We start from the raw sequence: 6703 nt of genomic DNA, 5'->3' as shown, positions 1-6703 counted from the left end.
CATCCTAAGTTGGTCTCAACCAAAGTGGTGGAGATTATTCTCATGGCACATGGCACATGTCACCTTCATACTCATTTTTATCTATATGTATCTACTCCTATTTTTATCATTATCAAAGTCACTCATTGATATTATCTTCTCAACATCATACCTTGTCTATACACATTGATGTTGTGCCTTTCTCTCACATTGCTCACTTGTGCTTGGCAAGAATGGAGCCGGCCATGACAATTTCGGCCAGCCATGTTTCTCCTCACTTTCTTCTCTTGCAAGCATTGCCTCCCAACTACTCCAATCAATAAATGGGCAGCCACCTTCCTTGACCAATGAAAAAGGAGGCAGCCACCCCTCTCCCTCTATAAATACCCCCTTGGCCGGCCACCACCTCCCCCTTTTGCTCATTTTCTTCACTCTCCACTCCCTCACACTCTCCTCCTCTCCTCCACCACGAAATGCTGCTCCTCCTAGCAACCATGGCCGGCCATGGCCATGGAAACCTCTCCAAGATGCAACTCCCTCCTTCCTCAAGCTTCCCCTCACCATGAGAGCTTTCCTCTCCCTCTCTTCTCCCCTAACCCTAGATGAATCCAGGTCTATTTCTCCTTTCTCCTCTCACTAGATTGGATCTTGATGCAGGTGCATGTTGGTCCAAGCATGGAGAAGGTTGAGCTATCCTCAGATCTGAAGTTCTTGAGCAAAGTTCGTCCAAAACCTTGCAGTAATTTATGTATCTTGCTGTTTCAGATTCTGGTACGAACTTGTAAAATCCTCCAAATCTTATGTGCAGATCCAAATCGAGTGATTCAAAGTTCCGCAGATAGGTATTGAAAAGATCTACAACTTGGCGTTGGTCTCATCCTCAAATTTGTTACGGATTTTGCATGGTAAATAAATTTCTGCAAACATGCAGAATCACTGTTTGTTAGATTTCTCCCGTTTTACGAAACCTTTTTGAGCAAACTCAACTGTGGGTGAAAGCCCTCTTCAGTACCTTCATTTTGGCGTTGGTTTCACTTCGATTGACCTCCTGAAACTGAAATGGTTTACAGATCAAAATCTGGTCAGATCTGACTTTGTCGAATTAAACCTGGAGCTTGGCAAAGAATTTTTGAATGAAACCAACTGGGTAAGAACCACCTATTCAATACCTTTCAGCTGCAGTAGACCTCATATTTTTGTGATTTGTGTATGATTTTTGGTGAATTAAACTTGTTCTGTGTGTTCTGCAGACATGGCTGTTAGCTTTTAAATCACCAAAAATCCATTTTTGAACCTAATTGAGTGATTCCAATTTTGTAGGACTGCTGAATGTTTTCTTAATCATCTCAAACAAGTTTCAAACATTTATCTGTTGTGTATATCCAGAGAGAAAGCAAATGGTACAGACATGCAGTAAACTTGTAAATCCATTTTTGGGAGTTTCAGAAACTATTTGAACCCAAATCCAATTGTGTATGCATCTCTGTTTAATTACCTTTCAAATGCAAGTGGCCTCATATTTTTAGGATTTTTCTACGATTTATGGCTTACAGATCTTCTTTTCTGTACAGTCAGATTCAAAGAAATTCCTAAAATAGTAGGATTAACCTTTTTGGGTGATTCCAATTGGGTTAGTCTTGTATTAATACTGGCCATCTAGGAAAAATATTTTTATTCTCTGTTCATACATATTTGTTGCTGTTAGTAATGTTTATGTGTGACATGCATTGTTGAAGCAAAACTTTTCGGTTTATTTAAAACCCTTGACCAACTCTTTTTATTAGAAATGGACAACCTTTGTTTTATGCTTGCAAAACAAAACCTCTGCAACTTAACATTAGCCCTATTGTTTTGCTTAAGTTTTCAAATGATGTGAAATATGGTTTGCTTCCTATTTTGGATGTTGTGTTGTGTGAGCCAACTAAGTTAGGAAAACTGTTTTCTACTTTTCCAAAAATGTTTGAAAATGTTTTGTGAATGTATTTGATGTCAAACTAATGCTCTTGTCCTCTTTATGATGTTATCTACCAGGGGATGTTTGGTTTATACCATGGTGATAACCGAGAGAGGCAATTGCTAAGTTGTGATACTCTCATACCTTTAATAGGTAAATAAATGGGGTTTTCTAAATTAAAACTCTTAAAGTTGTTTTGTTGTATCTATAAGTCCTTAGTATGTTATACCTTGGCTGCATGGTTAGTTGTTGATTGTTTCATGTTTGCTTTGATGGTACAATGTGTTTGATTGTGTTCCTTTTATATTTTCCGGCGATAGATACGCACGATTCCGGAGAAGAAGAAGAAGTGGAATTGGACGAGGATTTTATTTATGTTGTTGGGATTCTTATATTGATGGAGTTGAAGAAGTCCAGGGACAAATAAGCCAAGGCAAGCCATCTTTTGATCTCTGATTTGGTCTCTAGTTGGATGTCATTTGTTGATGTCCAAAGCACCTTGAATTCTATGTATGTTATTCTCTCTATTTATGTCATCTATGTGTGTTTCCAAGTGGGGTACTCCCAAGTGGTGATACTCCACCTTTGTCTTGTGATTATGGGATACATGGCATCATGGCCGTGCTACTCCCATTGGTTATCATGTATGCCCAACTTGAGCATGCATAATCTCAAGAAAATAACTTACATCACACCCACCCCCTTTGTAGTATAGAAGTATCTATGTCATGATCTTGGTGTATTCTCAAATTGAGAGGAGTATGCCGTGTACCCTATTGGAGAGTATGTTGGATAGTAATACTCCACTATCTAAGTTGTATAGTTACCACCACAAATCTGAGAGTATATTCCTCCTTGTGTTGTCTTAATACATGCTTACCATAAGCAAGTATGATTCACTCCACTACACCTTTATACCCCTCTATGGCGTGATGACTCTCATCTCGGCCGTAGTGCAATAGTAGTTCAGCTCATGAAACTTTAGGTTGGGAACCCCTCAAGGTTTACCTTATTGTAAATGTTTATGAAAACCTTGGGTGAGGCAATCTTACCCAAGCGTATGGTTTATGAAAGGAAAGGATCTTGACAAAGATGGTTGGAAAGAGGAAGGTGTGTGTGACTTGGGTTTTTGAGAAAAACGACACATGGTTCTTTGTATTCGCCCGGAACAACGAAACAGCGCAACCATAGCTACTCCAACGTGGGCACGGGGCTTAACTTGACGTTTGTTCTTCTTAGCATGAGGCACCGCACAACTATACAAGGGTACGGTTACCCCCGAGTCCGGGTTGTCATGGTTGGGACAATAGTATAACGGGAGGCCTTCGGGGCTGACCCGTCCGGAAGACACTATGGGTCTCCTGGCTTGGCGGTGGAGCCACGCTCTAGAGGAGGTGAGCTGCCACGGTGCCGGGGAGGTACATACTCCATAGGGTAGGACCTCGTGTTAAGTCGAATGGGCGAAAGGTTATGTCCGGGTATCCGTCGTTGCATATGTCGTTATGCGGGGATGATGCCCACACGATAGGTATCCGGATAGTTGTGGTGAAAGTGTGCAAACTCTGCAGAGTCAAAACTATTCGAATAGCCGCGTCCGCGGTCATGGACGGTTGGGATGGCCGTTACAGAGCTGTGTCGAGTTTTGGTTTTGAAAATGATTTCCAAAGGAAATGTGTGTTGGAAGTACCGGAAGGGTACGGGGAAGATGGTGTGCCGACCATGTGGAGATGGTCGAGGAAAATGAAACAAAAGAGGGTGACCCTTCCTAGTGTTTCATGTAGAGGAACTCTGCTTTAATAAAGATATAGAGATGTCATAGGACTTTCTTAGTGTCCCCTTCAACTGTGATGTGGGATGCTATATCCACAAGAGAAACTGATTCTCTTTCACATGCTATATCCACCAGAGAAACTATTCTTCCTCTCTTGTCTCCTTTAGTTAGAATTGTTATCACCTTCTTGATGGTTTGCGAGTACAATTCAAATGTACTCACGGCTTTATCCCTGGCTATTTACTTGGCCAGACCTGGAGGACTTCGACAGATGAAGAAGGAGTTGACGGCGTCTATGCGAGCTAGGAACGTCTTCCCAGTCAGTTGCCTGTAGGGTTAAGGCAGATGACTTGGGCTCTACGCTGCTGAAGTGATTCTGCTACTTTGATGATTAGATTAGGCCCTTCGAGGCTATCTTGTAAAGATGGGTCATGTGACTTTATTGTAATTTTCTTATTCCGTTTTGTAAAGGATGATGTAATTTGATATCAGTTCGGTTATGTGTTCACGGCACACTGATCATGGGAACGTGAACTGTATACATAACAGGGTATTTCGGACAGCTAGTCCGGGGTCCCCACAGAGCTGGTATCAGAGCTATCCTGACTGTAGGAGACCTTAGTTAGCATGGACGTTAGTTAGGAAAACAATTACTTGGGAAAAACTATTTATGAAACAAATTGTTTCTTTAGTCGGAAGTATAGCTTCTACTCCTCTTATTTATTCAAAGCTTCTAAATTCTTATCTCTCCGCTTTATAAAAAGGTTTGAAATTTCTTGCTCTACTGTCTCATCCACTTCAAACCTACATGTTGGACGATGTCCCCAACTCAGACCGAAGACTCGAAGTCGAAGATGGATCAACCTTTTATGAAGTCTCACATATCTCCAACGACAACTATTGAAGATCGGACGCCGACTTAGTCCTGCACATAAAGGGATAATAAGATCATGCCTTTGGTTGTCACCAAAGCCCGTTAAGGAGCTGACCTTCTTCCTCCATGGACTCGCACTTTTTGCAGTCGTCAGGGATCAAGTCCTCAGTTTCTTGACTAGTAATTTTTAGGCCAGCCACGACAAGATCTCGACTTCGGGAGCACCTCAAAAACTACCTCTTCGAAGACCTCACATCCCCGGGATGTTGAGCAAGAAGACTACGCAGTTTTCTCCTCCGCCTCAACATAGAAGACCGAACACCAGGCCTGCTTCGCAACCAACTGCCCCGAAAATCCATGTTGGAGTCCATAAGAGAAAAATAAAGACGGCAACATATGTGACCAGCCCCCAAACCTATAGGATGGATAGGACAAACTCAATCGCTTTGATTGAGCTACCCCCGCGCATTAGGAATTTCTGAGTACTTAGAGTACCATGTCTGGTTTGGTGATTGCTTGTAGCTCCCTAGTGTGCTTCCTTGAGTGTTTGTATTTGTTTTCTGTGTGCATGTATGCCTTGCTATTTAGACGTTCCCACCCTTTTTAATTGTCTAAAATTTTTAAAACAGAAATTAAAAATGGAAATCTGCCAGTGTACTGTTTTGCTAATAAAAATAGTTTGGTAGCTCTGATTGATGTGATTCCAATTGCACTAGAACCAGTATGAAATTATCTTTCAGATGCCACTGACCTTGTATTTTTAGGATTTTTGTGAGATTTTTAATAAATAAAACTTGATCACTGTTTCTGGTTAGTATTTTGAGTCTCAAAAATTGAAAAATAAATATTTTTGAATGATTCCAATTGTGTTGATCTTGTTTTGTTACTGTGCATCTAGGAAAAATACCAGTAGCCTCTGTTAGTGGTATTTTGTTTCTGGTTATGGTTGTATGGGTGTCACCGGCAATGATAGGATTAAAGTTTGTCTCGCCATTGTATTGCTAACTGCTAGTTAGTTGGGTAGATTAACGAAAGACTCTAGCTCTAAACCCGTTAGCAGTTGTTTTTCAACCGTCAGGGAAACTAAATCAGACCCCTATCTACGCCGACTACTTTCAAGATCAGCTGGAGCATCTCCACTATGCCAGGAAAGAAGAAGCCCTACCTTCAAGAGTGACTGCACCTCTGCGAGAAGACCCACTAATTTGGGCTAACCTTAGAGCATAACCACACTAACCTCGGGGGTATCTTTTTGAAAAATACCCTCTAACACGCCGTATAGCAAGCTGAGCGAACAATAGCGTCAAAACCAAGCTACATCACATGGTTCATCTGGTCCTCATCAAGTGAAGACTCCTGAAGATACCTCAAGAACTCAAGATTAGGTGCAACTTACCCGCTCACCAACAGGTATAAGTCAGCACCGACCCACAAGCTGAGGATTGTCTTCAACGCCCCCTGTTGCTGCTTCATATGGGTACCAGCCAGGCGTTTCATCAACTTACTAACTCAGTGCGCGTCCCCTATGGTTTAGTTAACACCGTGAGAGCCTCTTGAAGATGTGGTCTGCACGTCGCCCCCGAAGATTCTTCAACTGAACAAGGAAGATCGACGACTTCTTCAGAAGCCCCCGACAGGACCGCAAAGCAGATGCTCTGAGTTTTTCCGAAAGCCCGATGAAAAAATTTAAGGGTGGAAGACTTCGTCTTCCACTAAATGTTGGAGCTAACCCTAACATTTTAAACCTTTCTAAAAACACCATTGGAAAACATGGGATTGCACTAACCCCTCTTGAAGCCGTGGACTACACAACGCCCTCAGGGGATGTTCAACTCAAGACGCGAGATCAATGACTTCTTCGAAAGTGCCGACAAGACCCGTGGCCGAAGCTTACGGTTTTTAACGCCCCTCCCCGATGAACAATTTTAAGGGTGGAAGACTTCGTCTTCCACTAAATTTAAGCTAACTCTAAAAAGTTTTCAAACACCGTTAGATGCACTAACTCTCCCACAGTCTTGAACCACCGCTAGGATCATGAAGAAGCTACAGATCCAACACCGGCCTGGAGTAGTCTACCTCTCCGTGAAGCTCGCTATCGGCAAGAATCCATCATGTCTCTGAGAAG

The 6703-nt window shown here is 42.1% G+C and overlaps 1 long non-coding RNA gene across 1 annotated transcript; it reads left to right on the top strand.

The window, feature by feature from the left end:
* The first annotated feature begins 403 nt into the window (after positions 1 to 403).
* On the top strand, positions 404 to 2361 carry LOC127314575 (uncharacterized). Its single transcript, XR_007859781.2, has 5 exons — positions 404 to 699; positions 788 to 884; positions 1050 to 1126; positions 2011 to 2086; positions 2254 to 2361. It is a non-coding gene; the product is annotated as an uncharacterized lncRNA (long non-coding RNA).
* Positions 2362 to 6703: the final 4342 nt, after the last annotated feature.

Source organism: Lolium perenne, chromosome 7 (genome assembly GCF_019359855.2).
Source record: "Lolium perenne isolate Kyuss_39 chromosome 7, Kyuss_2.0, whole genome shotgun sequence".
NCBI lineage: Eukaryota > Viridiplantae > Streptophyta > Magnoliopsida > Poales > Poaceae > Lolium > Lolium perenne.
Note: the sequence above shows the minus strand (reverse complement) of the source record. Positions and strands in the feature narration are given on the sequence as shown.